At 41.2% G+C, this 16278-nt stretch overlaps 2 pseudogenes; both read left to right on the top strand.

The window, feature by feature from the left end:
* Nucleotides 1–10542: 10542 nt before the first annotated feature.
* Nucleotides 10543–10938, top strand: LOC149197128 (uncharacterized; annotated as a pseudogene).
* Nucleotides 10939–11325: 387 nt separating this feature from the next.
* LOC149197127 (uncharacterized) lies at nucleotides 11326–11862 on the top strand (annotated as a pseudogene).
* The last annotated feature ends 4416 nt before the right edge of the window (nucleotides 11863–16278 follow it).

Genomic DNA, 16278 nt, shown 5'->3' with positions numbered 1-16278 from the left:
TTTAGAGAGTTTGAAAAAGACACGGAAAATAAAACTTCGCATAGTCCCTTTTCATACATTTGTGTCTTTCGAGCCCGAAAAGGTAGAAAATAATCCTTGAGAGAACTTCTTAACAATTTCAGTCAAGGAGTACCTTTCTCGTAAATAGTTTATCCCAGCCCAAAAAAGAGGTAAAAATATACGTGGTAAACGACGTTTCACATCCTTTAATGAGTTCAAAAAGACAAGAGATCGGCAATCTTTTCATGTTTTAAGAGTCGAAAAAGAGCTTAAAGGAGAACTCCTGTTTTTATTTTCTTTAAACGAGTCAAAAAAGGAAAAATACTTGGCGATATTTTCATTTTTTACAAGTCAGAAAATAACTTAGAGGTGACTTGTCCTAGAGGAACGAGTGGTATAAAGGGTAGCAACTGGTTCCAGTAATGGTGGAACTGCTCAAAACATGTAATGGTTAATAGGTTGGCTAATAAAACCACTCATCACTGCGGTCCCTCAGGAAAGGAAAAACAACCAAGTGAAAGCATATGATCGGCCAAAGAGATGATGGCGACGAAATGAAACAACCAAGGCTCATCTAGCAGAAATTAGTAGATAAAAACGGCAATCACAAGTTGTAAATTGGGCATGGGTTCATTTTTACACAAGCTTGAACCATGGAGAACCCTGCTTGGATTCGGTTTCATGTTTACACAAGCTTGAAACAAAAAACTATGTTTTCTATAAGTTTTCATGCCCCTAGCATAATGACTCAATCGAGGTACATGCCCCCCAAGATTCATTTCAGTCAACTAGGTCAATGGAATGAAGGTTCACTTTCGAGATCTTGGAAAGACTCAACTGGGATTTTATGATATCTTAATCAAAGACTCGATTTGGAAAAGGGAGTTGCTTCATTTTTTAATGAGGTTGACACAATAAAAGAAATATCCTTGTGGCCCTTGTTTCATTTTTTAATGAGCCTGACACAAGACAAAGAACTATGCTCACACCCTTTGTTTCATTTTTTTAAGAGGTTGACACAAGACCAAGACCTATCCTCATGACCCTTTTTTCATTTTTTAATAACCTTGACACAAGACAAGGAACTATGCTCACACATATGTTCATGAACCATATGAGAACATGGCTCTAAAGAGGTCTTCACTAGATGGAAGAACCACGCTCTGGGAGGAATACATGTCATTTGGTACCAAAGACAGATTGGGTTCCAAAGCGCCCAGTACATAATGTACTATACCATTTGCGTGATCGTGAGCAGATGTGGACATAGAACAGGTAACCACATAATTGACATGTGGTGGGGAAGGTACTACTTGAAAACAAGAGTCGTTAAGGGATGATGGTTGCAAAGGAGGCGCTTGGTGACCAATGAACGACAATTGATCAATGGTGACTATTCTCCCTTCATGTGGAAAAGAAACCACACGGAAAAGTGAAGAAATAAGAGCTCCCATGACATAAACATAGTCGCATCCAAGGAGAAGATTGAAATCTAAGAGACCTTGGACTACCATTACATCTATATAGATGATCTTTCCTCCCAAAGTAATAGGGAACTTTGGAAGGATCCCTAAGGGTTGACTGGTTCCTCCGTTGAAAGCCATCAGATTCTGAGTGATAGGCACAAGTTGTGGGGAACCCAAAGCTTGCCAAGTAGTAGAAGACATGATGCGAAAAGATGCACCTTCATCTAATATATTGTCATGTAGTACCATATTATAGGCTTGTACTGTGATCTGGAAAGGCACATAAGATTGGAGGCGGAAAGCAGTCAAAAGGGAAAAATACTCCCTATGGAAAATCTCCTTAAGCTATAATAAAATAAGAGGGCCTACCTCTTAGTACGATTCCACTTGGTGATGATCCTACTTCCTTACTCTAGCTACCTTTTGTAGGTTTTAACCCCGTACAGAAATTACCTGCATACGAATTCTAAAACATAGAAAATAAATAATGTGAGAGCATAACACATAAAACACATATACACAGAGATTTTCCCCTGGATCCCAAAATCGGGACTACCAGCTTGATTTTTCATTATGTTCCTTTCAATGTTACAATACATATTTATACATGCCGAAGCATCCAATACCATGGACCGAAAAGCATCGCGTCCAATACCATGGACCGAAAACCATCGTGTCCAATACCATGGACTGAAAAACCATCGCATCCAAAAAACATGTGTGAAAATCATGCACAAAACCATAGGTGGATTCGCCCAACCTAACATAGGGTCCAAAACCAAAATTTTTTGGGGCGCTGCCTCGAACCCCAGAAAGTGGGTTATGGGTGTCGTTCAAACCCCCTGTTAACTATGTGGAAAGAATATAACACAACCCAACATTTCCCACTTGTTGTTTTCTTTCCACAGGGGGCCACAAGAGAGCTTAGTCATTTTCCCAGCCCTGAAATGCCCATTGTCTCCCTACACCAAGAGAACTTCTCAGAGCTCATAGATTTTGTCAATGCATCTGCAGTATTCTTCAAAGTGTCCACCTTTACCAGCAACACCTTTTGTCTTCTATCATATCCCTCACAAAGTGATACTGAACATCAATGTGCTTTGTCTTTAAATGATATGCAGGGTTCTTTGCCAAGAAAATTACACTTTGGCTGTCACATTCTATCCTTATAGCTTCCTGTCCTAACCCCATACTTGAACACAATCTCTACAACCAAACTGCTTCCTTGCTTGCACGAGTGGCTGCCATGTATTCTGCCTCTGTTGTTGATAGTGCCACTACAGATTGTTTCTTCCTCAACCAACTGACTGCACCTCCAAATAGGTTAAACACATACCCACTTGTAGATCTTCACTGATCTAGATCTCCAGCCGAGTCTACATCAACAAAGTCATGAATATCCAACACTCTGTCCAATGCTGGTCTTCCTTGGTAGCATAGACCATAAGCGCTAGTGCCACGCAAATACCTGAAAACACGCTTCACTGTTATCCAATGCTCCTTTCCTAGTTTTGACATAAACTTGCTCAATACTCCCACGGAAGGGTGCAATGTTTGGTCTAGTACAGACCATTGCATACATCAGGCTACCGACTGCACTTGCATATGGAACACGGGACATGTCCTCTTCCTCTTCTTGTGCCTTGGGACATTGTTCAACAGATAACCTCACACCTACAGGAATAGGTACCTTCACCAGTTTACTTTCTTGCATATTAAACCTCTACAGTATTGTCTCGACATACTTCCTTTGGTTTAACTAGAGCTTCCTCTTTGCCCAATCTCTTTTAATTTCCATACCCAAAATATAGTTTGTAGCACCAAGATCTTTCATGTCGAATTTGGAGGACAATTGGATCTTCAAATCCTGGATAATTTCTTTGTCATTTCCAACCAACAACATATCATCCATATACAAGACCAGATAAATAACATGGTCACCAATTAATTTAAAATACACACAGTGATCTGATTTGCTTCTGGTGAAGCCGAGTCCCGTATAAATGTATCAAATTTTTGATACCACATCCTTGGTTACTGTTTTAACCCATACAGAGACTTCTTTAACTTGCATACCAATTCTTTCTTACCCTTCATTGCAAAGCCTTCAGGTTGCTTCATGTAGATTTCCTCTTCCAGATCCCCGTGAAAAAATGTTGTCTTTACATCCATCTATTCTACCTCAAAATCAAAAGCAGCAGCAATAGATAAAAGTAATCTAATAGAAGTTACCTTGGCAACAGGAGAAAAAATATCGCCAAAATCAATTCCTGTCACTTGGGAATAACCTTTTGCTACCAACCGAACTTTGTATTTCTCCACTTTTCCTTTTGCATTTGTCTTCTTTTTGAACACCCATTTGCTTCCAATGGGTTTCCTTCTAGCCGGCAACTCCACTAGTTCCCAATCCTCATTTTTGTGCAAAGATGCCATTTCATCAACCATGGCCTCTTTCCAGAGTTTTCCATCCTCTGAATCCACTGCTTCCTTCACAGTTCTGGGATCATCATCAGTAATAGACAAAGAAAAATTTGAACAGAAAGCAGATGGACTATACCTTTCTGGCTGCCTTCTTTCTTGAACTCATCTTCTCACAGTCAGAGTTTGTGGCTCTTCATCTTCTGATTCCTCCTCTACTGTAGAGTCTGATTCTTCCTCCTTTAGCTCAAACTCTATCTTCTCAGGTTCCTTTGGTTGTACTTCATGTTTAATAACATCTTTCACCTCTCTGAACACCACATCTCGGTTGTACACAACCTTCCTTGTCACTAGGTTCCAAAGCTTATAACCCTTTAAACCATCCTTATACCCAATAAATATGCACTTTTCAGATTTACTATCCAACTTGGTTCTCTTCTCCTTTGGAACATGTACATATGCATCACATCCAAATACCCTTAGATGTAAAAGAGTGGGTTTCTTACCAGTCCATTCCTCTTGTGGAGTCTTATCCTCCAAAGCTGATGAAGGTGACCTGTTGACCAGGTAACATGCAGTATCCACCGCCTCTGCCCAGAATTCTTGTCCTAACCTAACACCACTGAGCATGCTTCTTTCCCTTTCCATCAATGTCTTATTCATTCTTTCTGCAACTCCATTTTGCTGAGGTGTATATGGAGTAGTCTTCTGTCATGCTATACCACACTTCTTACAGAATTCTTCAAATTACTTGCTACAAAACTCTCCACCATTATCTGTCCTCAGCACCTTTATCTTCTTCTCTGTCTGATTTTCCACTAGAGCCTTAAATTATTTAAACCTATCAAAGGCTTCAGATTTCTTCTTAAGGAAGTATATCCATGTATTCCTTGAGAAGTAATCTACAAATGATACATAGTACACAGACTTACCCAGTGATGGAACCTTCACAGGTCCAAACACATCACTGTGCACAAGTTCTAATATCTGTTTCGCCCTCTTACTACTAGAGGGGAAACTCACTCAATTCTGCTTCCCATATACAAAATTTTCACAGAAATAAAAATCCAGAGAGCTATTACTCATACCTTCTACCATACCTTTTCCATGAAGTATCCGAAGGCCCTTCTCTCCAATATGTCTAAGCCTTTGATGCCACAACATGGTCTTCTCTCGAGAGACCACTATATTTTTTGCCCCACTTTCAGAAACCACAGAACTGTTGCACCCATCAATAACAGTGCTACCTTGCAGCTTGTACAGAGTTCCAATTCGAACTCCCTGCATCAATACCAGTGCTCCTCGAACCATTTTGCAGGTATCCTTCCTAAACACTATTTTTACACCTGCATCATCCAGCTTGCTTACAGAAATCAGATTTATGGCCAATGCAGGAATATTCAAAACACTCAGAAGTGTTCTAACCCTTCCACCTTGCAACTTCAACTTTACTTTTCTATGACCAATGATTCTAACCTTCCTGTCATCCCCCAAGAAGACATCACCACCATCATATTTCTCATACTCGTAGAACTACTCTCTATGGGGAGTGAAGTGAAAGGATGCACCTGAGTCAATCAACCATGCCTCATGATCTACATGTGTACTTGAAGAAGCCAAGTACACATCCCCACCTTCATCTGAGGTGGTTTTCGCCTCTGCAGAAGGAGCCTCATCAGATCCCTTTCCTTTGTCATGAACTTTAGATTTACAGTCCCTTTTAAAGTGGCCTTCATTTCCACATTTCCAGCACACCACTTTTATAGGTTTTCCTAGAGATTTAGATCTCCCTCTAGATTTAGATCTCCCACTCGATGACTTGTTTTTGTTTTTGTTCTAGGACAGTCCTCGTACAGATAAGGCATCGCCATTCTAGCTCTCCATATTTTTCCGTCTCATCTCCTCTGTCAGTAAAGATGAGACTATTTCAACAAACCACAAGGCAGTTGCATTGCTACCTATTGCAATAACCAGACTGTCCCACGAATTTGGTAGAGAACACAACAAACTGATGCACTTATCTTCATCTGAAATTTTAATATCAATAGATTCTTACTAACTTACCATAGTATTAAATGTGTTCAGATGCTCTGTCACTGAGTCTCCATCCTTCATCCTCAGGTTATATAGCTTTTTCCATAGGAACAATTTATTCACCAAAGACTTAGATTGGTACAAAGTCCCTAACTTGTCCCACAAAGCCTTCGTTGTAGCTTCCCCTGATACATTCAGCAATACTGAATCTAAGACACACAATCGTATTGTTCTCTGTTCCTTTCGATCCAACTTCTTCCATTCTTCATCAAACACTCCCGTTGGTTTAGTACCCGGATCTATCGCAATCCACTAATCTTTATCCACCAATAGATCCTCCATCTTGAGTTTCCACAACTCAAAACTCTAACCATTAAATTTTTTGATCTCTATCTTTCCACTGCTTGCCGTCTTCTTTCACCACCATAATCAATCTCGCAAATCTCCCACTGAACAGGGTCTACCACAGGCCTGAGCGAAACCACTCAGCAACAAAGGTGTCCCCTTGAAGCCAAAACTGCTCTGATACCAAATGTAGGTTTTAACCCCGTACAAAAATTACCTGCATACAAATTCTAAAACACAGAAAATAAACAATGCGAGAGCATAACACATAAAACAGATATACACATAGATTTTCCCCTGGATCCCAAAACCAGGACTACCAGCTTGATTTTTCATTATGTTCCTTTCAATGTTACAATACCTATTTATACATGCCAAAGCATCCAATACCATGGACCAAAAACCATCGCGTCCAATACCATGGACCGAAAACTATCGCGTCTAATACCATGGACCGAAAAACCATTGCGTCCAAAAAACATGTGTGAAAATCATGCATAAAACCATAGGTGGGTCCGCCCAACCTAACATAGGGTCCAAAACCAAAATTTTCCAGGGCCCTATCCCGGACCCCATAAAGTGGGGTTACGGGTGCCCTTCAAATCCCCTGTTAACTACGTGGAAAGAATATAACACAACCCAACACCTTTTGTTTCCTTCCTTCGAATACCTGAAAAAAGCAAACAACAACAAACACCAAATGTGATAACATACAAATTGGATTCAACCTACTTAATAGGTCAAGGAACATTAAGCCATAAAGATGTAAGATAACACATCATGTAGGAAATCAATCAATAGTTGTATTCATATAAGTTCAGAAAGAGATTACAACCAATGCCTTGACGTTGCTAGTCTCCTCTGACATAACCAGGTTCCCACACTTCTGCTAGCATCTCATGGATAGCCCCAACAATGGAAGTTTTAAGGCCTCTTCCCTTTAGTCTCAAACCAAAAAAAAAGCACACTATTCTCCCTCAAACATAAACTAGAAAGCTACAAGCTATAGATGTCTTACTGATCATTCAAAGTCACTCCAAAACTAGTTTAGCTTGAGAAAGGAGAGGTTTATATAGCTTGGATGGAGGGGAGATGGTTCCTATTATCATGGGAGAAGGCCTTATCTCTTGGGTTTGTTCCATCCTAATAGGGGAAAGGATCTCAAACTGACTTCCTCAGATCCATCCATACCAACAATTTACTAGACTTCCATTGCGAAGCTTCTAGACTTGGAAGCTTCAACTCCATATTTAAAAACTTGCCAAAAGAGGATTGATCCATATTTAAACAAGAATGCAAAAAATTACAGAGATAACCATAAATACAGAGATGCAACATAAATAATACTTCATTTCATTAATGTAAAATATTGAAATATGCTTACAAATAGAAATGGAAATAAACTGGCTTGGGCGATGGTACCTTATCTCTTAGGAGAGATGTGGCGGCTACATGCCTCTAAACTGTCTTACAATGAGGCTCGAAGGCCTATTTATTGTTGAGAAACAATGGAAAACCTTAAACATCTAAAAACCTAACCCTAGGAGATGAAGCACCAAACTATGGGCCCGTTTTTGGGTAAATTGGTACATCAACGCCCCGGGGTCATAACTTTGGCATACGATCTCCATTTGACATGCACAATACCTCATTAGAAAGATCTATCTAAGGAATACAACTTTGGGATGAGCAACATCGTTCCATGGACCCATGTTGCTCCCAGTTTTCCCAAAAACCATTGTTTAGGACCTCAAAACGGCTTCGGAAGTTCAGGACCCGAAAAACTGCTAAAAATAGTAAATTTTGCTACAATTAAGGAAACTCGAAAAATAAAAGAAACAATGGTGGAGGTCCAAGTAGAATTGGTAGGTGGCCACCAATATCCACTTGTATCATTACTCCCCCTTTAAAAAGCAATGGTCCCCATTGCGTTGACTTCCTCCATGAGATTAGGAAACTTTTGCTGAACTTGGTCCCTGGTGAGCCACTTGCCTTGGTGAAGGAGTTGGCCTGCTTCTACAACTCGATATAGTTGGATCTTCTGTTGGAGAGTGTGCTTGATCTGCATGTCCATGATTCGACCAGTTGCAGCTTGTTCCATGCAAACTGGATTTAACTCTGTTGGTGTGAGTTGTTCTACAATGTCGGATGTGTCTAGTAATGGTGGAAAGTGTGGCTGAAGGCAGTCCACATTGAACACTGGGTGTAGGCGAAGGAATGGCGGAATGTTGAGCTCAAATGCATTGTCTCCCATAGCCTTGGTAATGGTATAAGGGCCATATTGCAGTGGTCTGAGTTTCTGATAGGCTACGGTAAGGCGTTCCTTTTCCAAATGCAACCAGACTTTGGTGCCCACTTGAAACTTGTGTGGCACCCGATGTTGAGCATGTCCCTGCTTGTACTTGGCATTTGATTTCTCCAGAATGTCATGGACCTATTGGTGGATATTGTTAGACTCCGTCTTGTCAGTCTTCTGTCAGAGTCAGATTCACCAAGGTTCATTTCTCGTCATTTATAGTCATGGATGGCAAAGAGTCTTTAAGAGTTTTTAGGTCTAGGGTTTTGTTGACTTAGCCGCATGAAAGGTTCAGTTTCCATTGCTAAGTTTCATAGTCAATAAGGCTTGAGAGTGTTTCTTCTTCAAAACCCTGTTTTGAAGAAGAAATCATCAAATGTGTTTTTTCAGAATATGTAATTTGTCAAAAGTGTTCCAAAACTCTACAGCTCCTCAATGGCAGCCTTGTTTCAGCTTCAGCAGCTCCTGTTCCTGCAAAAGCACAAACAAAAGGAACATCATCAGCAATCAGAGACAAAGAAATCAAACAAAACATAGTTTTGCATCCAAATGTCAGAATGCCAAATTATACAACGCGCCCAGCGGTTTGGTGGAGTTGATGGTTATAATCTTGAAAGTGAACCATGTGTGGCTTGTAGCTGGCCAGACATTGGCAAGAAAACTCATGCATCCTCTCGTAGATAAGGCACAACATAATCAACCTTTGAGTGTGGATCCAAAATTTGTTAATGGACTAAGAAGTCTTCTCTGTAATTTGAGTCTGGACAAAGGCAATCACTGGAGAGGGAACAATGTGATGGAGTAAAGGTCGAATTAGAGAAGTGGAGAGCGAAAATTTGTTTACAGAACCATGGAGTGGAGGTGCGCGCTACGCGCAGAGGAGGCGTGCTACCCGCATAATTTCCACAGCCAGTATTAACTAACACGGGCGCTACCCACTTGTCGGGTGCTACCCGTTGGGTAGGGGCGCTACCCATACAGTGACAGAGCCCAGAAAATTTTTGCCTTGCGCCCAGTTTCTTATCAAATCAGCTCCATCGACTTGCAAGTAGGCTTCTAAAGGTTGCTCAGTAGATTTTAGCATGATTGTGGTGTTATTAATGTTGGGAAACAAGCCTTGGTTGAAGAGAGAATTGTATTTCATTCTCTGTCATTCCAATTTGATCGACGATAGAACTAAGAAGTTCTGGATTGAGTGGGTGATAGGATGACACCACTTTCAAGGAGACAGTGGAGTTTCTTGCAGTATGAATCTGCTCAATATTGGAGTAACACAAGATGCCGCAGTTGAAAAGGAAGGATACCAGTTGACTCCCTTTAGATGTGTAGAGGAACGCTATGGTTCTATATTGCTGGAGATGTTTTGAATTGTTATATATGGTTCGCGATGTCGTTGAACAGCTAGAAGACAAGCAACGATATTCATATATTGTTGTTTGGAAAAGTTCGTTGCATATGTTTGAAATACACAGATGTTTTTGTCTCAGGCCATTTTAAACTCTGAGGTGCAACATTATAACATAAAATGTTATGACGATTCTGTCTGCTTAACATATATGTAGACACGTTGAAGGAGGCTTGTAAATGGACATTTAAGACTGCTCTCTCTGCGTACTGTCATATACTTCGTTTTAGGTGATTTTGTTTATCATCTCTGCAAGGATGGAATGGGCGAAATCATGTGGTATTTTGTTTAGAACGGTCTGGAGTTTGTTCTCTGTTTCAGGTTTTAGTTCTCCTCTTTGTCATTTGGTTTCACAGAATAGGAGGAATTGTGCTTATCAGGTTCAGCCTTCGAATCAGATCTGTGCTGTGGAAACTGGTTGGTTGGCTTGGGTATGAATCAGTGGCCAACTCTCACGGCCATTCTAAGCACTGTGCAATGTGTGAGAATTCAGACTTGCATAGAGGAATCTGGAGGTGTGAGATGCATGATGGTGTTGTCCATGAGTGGTTTTCTCTGTATATTTGGAAATGGGAAGGATGGAGGAAAGAATGGGAAAGAAAGAATGCATGGAAGCACATGCTCTGCTAAAGAAACACGGTTTTGATGTGAGTTCTTATGGGACGGGAGCTCATGTGAAATTGCCTGGTCCAGCAATAAGGGAGCCGAACGTATATGACTTTGGCGCTCCTTACAGAAGAATGTTTGATGATCTAAAGCATAAAGATCCTGAATTATATAAAAGAAATGGTCTTCTCCAAATGCTAAAACGAAATCTGAATGTGAAAATGGCACCACAGTGCTGTCAGGAAAATTCTGTTGATGGTCCATTTGATGTCGTTTTCACTTTTGAGGAGAGGATGGATGCCTTCACATCTTTGAATGGCTTAGCTTGCAAGTTTTACTGTATCACCCAACGCCTACAGTTCATTTAGAGACTTAGATTTCCGCCTGGACTCAGTTTTTTGGCTTCAACGACAAAATGATGGCTCTGCAAGCTACTTTAGCGCGTGATCAAGTCTAATTCAGGTTTGTAACAACTGGGCGTCAGCTGGCACGGAATTTAGAAGCGCAGTCACTGAATGACCTTGGTTTTTCCAAGAGATATGTCCGGTGCCTACAGATATCTGAGGTTGTGAAACAGCATGAAGGATTTGATTGATTTTAGTCGGGAACATAATATGGGGCCAATTGCAAGTTTAAACAATTTCCCTCGTCAGATTTCTTCTAACCTGCAAAGTCAGCAGATGCAGCAAGGAGATCCTGTTGGAAACATTCAAGGATTAGTTTCAGACCATAACAGTGTAAAAAAAAAGAATCCGATGCATGGTAATATGAACAATCATCTAAAAAATTATGTTAGTGGAATTGTTAATAATTCTTCTCACAATGCTACAGCCCTGAACAACTATCAAAATCTCTTGCGCCAAAATTCAATGACATCTTGTTCCTTTGGTGGCTCAACGCAAACACCACCATGCAATTCTTTACAAAGCCCATCTCACTCTATTCCATTTCAGGGTGGAGCTTTATCTTCAATGCCAGGAACCCTGCAAAATACCTCTCTTATTGGTTTGTCCAATTCTATTCAGCAGAACTCTGTGGGTGGAAACCTGCTGCAGCAAACATATCCATAGTCATCCCAGGGAAATCAACCTTATCCACAATAAGTAATACAACAATTGTTGCAAGAAATGATGAATAATGGAGGAACATCACAGCAGGCATTGGTTGGGTAAGGCTTAAACGGAAATGTTGGGAATATGCTTAATGGTTCGACTGGATCTGGGGGCCTAGGCATTGGTTCTGGTGCAGTACGAAGTGGTGCTGACTTGAAGTTGCTTCAGAATTATGATTGAACATGCATGGCAATCCCTTAGGAAAAAGCGCACTACCGATTTACAGTTGTTCCTCGATAACGGATTACTGCAAGATTTTCCTCCTCCATTGACAATTGCAACATTATCTTGCAACCGTGCAACCCTCTCCGGCACAGTTGTCATCATGAGCTGGAATTGGCAGAATTTTAGTTTAAAGGCTATTATTATTAAAATCCGTTTTATTCAAATAACAAATGTAACGTGGTAGTCAGAGATCGAAAGGCTAATTTGAAATGAAGATATTCATCACATCAGAAGAATAGGATTCGATCTCCTATTAAGGGCTTCAGTTAAATCTCCAAGTGGATTTGCACTCTAATATTTGTCTCTTAATTGGCCATCAGAGGATTTCAAGGGAAACGTTGGTCTGTTTTTTTTAGAACAGAAAAATAGTTTTTTCTATTTCTGCAATTTCAGTTGAAACAACGCCCTTATTGTTGGGTCGATCTGTTTTCTTCTAGTATAGTTTATTTAATGTATTGAATTTTTTTTTTGTAAAGGAGGGGGGAGAGTTCTGAGAGGTGTGTAGAGGAGAAATACAGAGTTTTATTGTACAGTTGACAGAGATTTAATTAAAAGTTTGCAGCTCTGTTTCATACGATCCCTGTGGTAATAACTTAGCATTATGTTTTTCTCTGTTTTCATATGTTTTTTGTGATGTGTATTGCTTCATTCATAATCATTTCCTGTTGAATACTTTTAAGTGTGAAGGGCAGAATTCAGCTTGCTACTCTGCCTTGGGAAATTATTCAAGTTCTATGTTTTCCTCCGTCTGAAAAGGATTCATGAATCCATGCCCTTTTCAGCATTCTCAAACATTCTTCACATTCCATATAAATTCAAATTGTATGTTAAGCTTTTGCTTATCTTGCCTTATGTAATAATCTACATCTTTCATTTAATTTCCCTGCTCACGCTGTTCTTGATCCCAAGCTGCCTAGAAAACCCATCATTCATTAAAACCCATTTTCCTATCTCTTTACTAGCCTAAAATCCGTATTAATTTTGAGTCATCTCAGCCCTTTTGAAGACCTTTTGCCGAGATAGACCCGAAGAGAGCCCTCTCCTGTCCTCATAGGGCTAGCTACGAGGCTGAGCTTGGTTTGATGTGGCCTCGAGTTTTGCCTTCCTCAGCCTGAGGCAAATTTGAGCGCTAACAGATATGTTGGATGTGCTCAATGAAGTTATTTGCCTTATCTGTTTTGGACTGGACATGAACCATATCTGCTTGAGTAGCTGCAAATGGCATGGTTACATCAACGGGACACAGTGGCTGGAATCCCAAGCCCACCTGAAAAGGGCTGTGGCGAGTTGAGCTGTGGAGAGCCCGATTATAGCTATGCTAAACATATGGGAGGCTCTCATCCCATGTGCGTGGATGATTTTAGTTGTACATGTGTGGAATGTGTATGATCATCTTGTTGACAACCTTTGTCTGACCATCAATTTGGGGATGGAATGTTGTGGACTTAGTGAGTTTGGTGTCCAGCATCGACCAAGGACTAGACCAAAATGTACTGAGGAACTTGCTATCCTGATCTAAGATGATAGACTGTGGGATCCCAAAGTCTACCCAAACTTGTTCAAAGAAGATTTTAGTAGTCGCTTCTGTTGTGATATTCTTCTTGCAAGTCGCCATAATAGCCATCTTTGAGAACTTGTCGATGACCACAAAAACACAATCATTTCCATGCTTAGTAGAAGGAAGGCCTGACATGTAATCCATGGAGATGGATTTGGAAGTTCGACTAGGGGTAGGCAGCGGAGTATAAAGGCCTTTCTTCTTGATGGTCGATTTGGCAATGGCGCAGGTAGTGTAGGATCTCATGTACTTCCCGACATCCTGTCAAAGATTCAACCAATAGAAATACTTCTGCAGTATTACCACTATTTTCTCGACCCCGAAATTCCTAGTAACCCGACTGTAGTGTGCTTCCCAAATCATCTTGGCACAGTCGCTTGAAGGAACACAATGGTGACCCAGGTGGGATTACAGGGCATCCTAGAGGTGAAAATCTGAACATGCTGACTCTCCAAGAGTGTCTAGTATGTGTGGCCAACCCTCCAAGAGTGTCTAGTATGTGTGGCCAAATTCTGAGTTGCTTTTATAGATAAGTGGCTAATCAGAAGTCTCATGCCCACAAGAGTTGAGCACAGTGGTTAACGTCGTGATCGGTGGTCGACTGAGGCAATCTGCAACATTATTGGAGTTCCGCTTCTTATACTTGATATCCAAATGGAACTATTGCACGTATGTAGGCCATTTCTGATGGCGATCTGTTAATTTTTGGTATGTTCTATGCTAGAGAAATTTATTTAAATTTTCACAATTGGCAATCACATCAGCATTATGATAAACTGCAGATAGAACATAAATATAAAATGCAGAAGACAAGCCAAGACAAGAGGACACAAGATATGGTGCAAGCCAGGGAAAAACCCCACAATGTGTGGGGAAACCCTTTGATCAAATCTTCTTTTATCTTCAAAGTTCAGCAGAGAGAGAGAGATAGAGTACAATGATTTTAAGTCAATACTTGACTTGCCAAATAGGAGATCAGACATCAGAGATCTTCACCTTGAAGATGAAACAATGAGGTTGCAGATCTGATCCCAAGGACTGAAGATATGTAGCAGATGAACAGCTCAGTCAGTTACCCATATTACTGAAGCTTTCCTTCCATAAGACTCTCCTTCCTTTGCCGATTCACTGATCAAGTCAAGGCTGCTAATCTGGTACCTTTCATAAGGACTGGTGCATGGCAGACCTGGTCATTTGTTAGGGCACCCTCTGAGAGCCACAACACCTTAACCATGCCCCACAGTTCACCTGATTACTGCAGCTAGCTTTCATACAATCCTCCAATGATACGCTGCCTTATAGGGCTGCTTACCTTCTGAACGCAGCTACTAGATAAAGGCCTCCAACTGCTGGCTATGGCCTGTGGCCTAGCCCATCAGTGGACTGAAACTTTAGTCCCTTCAAACAGTGATCCAAACAGCTCCTTAAACTACTGTCCCTAGCTCCTCCTTTTTGCGGATTCTTTTGCTCAGCACACCGAGATCAAGAACAGCTTGATTATGCCCAAACAATCCTGAAATAGGCCACGCTGTTACCTACAACAATGTAGCATTATGTCAGCAGCTTAGGTGACAGCAACTGGGTCTCTTTGAGCTGCATATAAGGGCTCCCCTTACTGCGGCTAAGGGCACTACTATACAGCTGCTTAAGACCTCCATTTGCTGTGGCTGGAACCTCCTTCTTTGACTGCGGCTAAGGCAGATTATGATTGTGGATAAGGAGTCTCTTTCTTGCTGCATATAGGGTCAATAGAAAATGGATTCAGACCTTCATTTAGGGCCTATATTAGCCCTCCTCTCATCTGCGGATTGAGCCTCTTGAGACAACATATAGGGGCTTATTCATGCTGCACATAAGTCTCCTCTTATCTGCATTTAGATCTTCTTATAAGCCTGCGGCTAGGGCATCATCTGCACTGCGGCTAGGGCACAACTGAACTGTGGCTAGGGCATCAGCAAATGTATATTTTAGGTGTCCCTCCTTCTCCAAAAACCCAAGACGTGGAGAGGAGGAGAACACACCAAGAATGTGTGTTAAAATGACTTCAAATCCTCACCAATTTATACTAGAACGTAGATGATGAATATACACGTCTATTGGGCTTCTGAGCCTACTCAAGTTGCTGGTCGGCTTGGTAATAATTATATAAACAAAATAAATTCATATCTCCATAAATACTTATCGGAATCAGATGATCTTTGGATCAATCCTACACCTCTCGACGAGAGGGATCCAATAAAAATATCAGCTGTCATAAATAAGCTGATCCACATGGAGTTTGGCCCTAGTTGCCAATTTAACACTCCCTCTCAACTAGGGAGAACTCCATCCAGTGATCCATAAGTCCGACTGTACAATCTCGGCCATCAGTGCCCTGCACTGCTCTGCCCAACTCTGCTCAGCTCTGCTGGCTCTGCTAACTCTGCTTTGCTCAGCTCTGCTGAGCTCTGCTGGCTCTGCTAGCTCTGCTCTGCTGGCTCTGCTGAACTATGAAGAAGAAGAATTGATCGAGAATGTCTCATACCATTCTCCACTGACCCGAAGTCAGTCTCAGAGTGCGTACCACTAGTCCCAGACTAGTCTCAGCCGACCCGAAGTCAGCTTCATAGTAAGTACCACTCCTACCATTGGTCCCAGACCAGTATCGCAGTCTCAGAGAGTGTACCACTGGTCCCAGACCAGTTTCAACCGACCCGAAGTCAGTGTCATAGTATGTACCACTCTCACTGGTCCCAGACCAGTACTGCACTGACACAAAGTCAGTCTCGGAGTATGTACCACTGGTCCCAGACCAGTCACAGCTGACCCGAAGT

The sequence above is a fragment of the Pinus tabuliformis genome, chromosome 2_2 (assembly GCF_031772625.1).
Source record: "Pinus tabuliformis cultivar Carrire ecotype Pingquan chromosome 2_2, CPIR1, whole genome shotgun sequence".
NCBI lineage: Eukaryota > Viridiplantae > Streptophyta > Pinopsida > Pinales > Pinaceae > Pinus > Pinus tabuliformis.
This window is presented reverse-complemented; position numbering and strand designations above follow the sequence as displayed.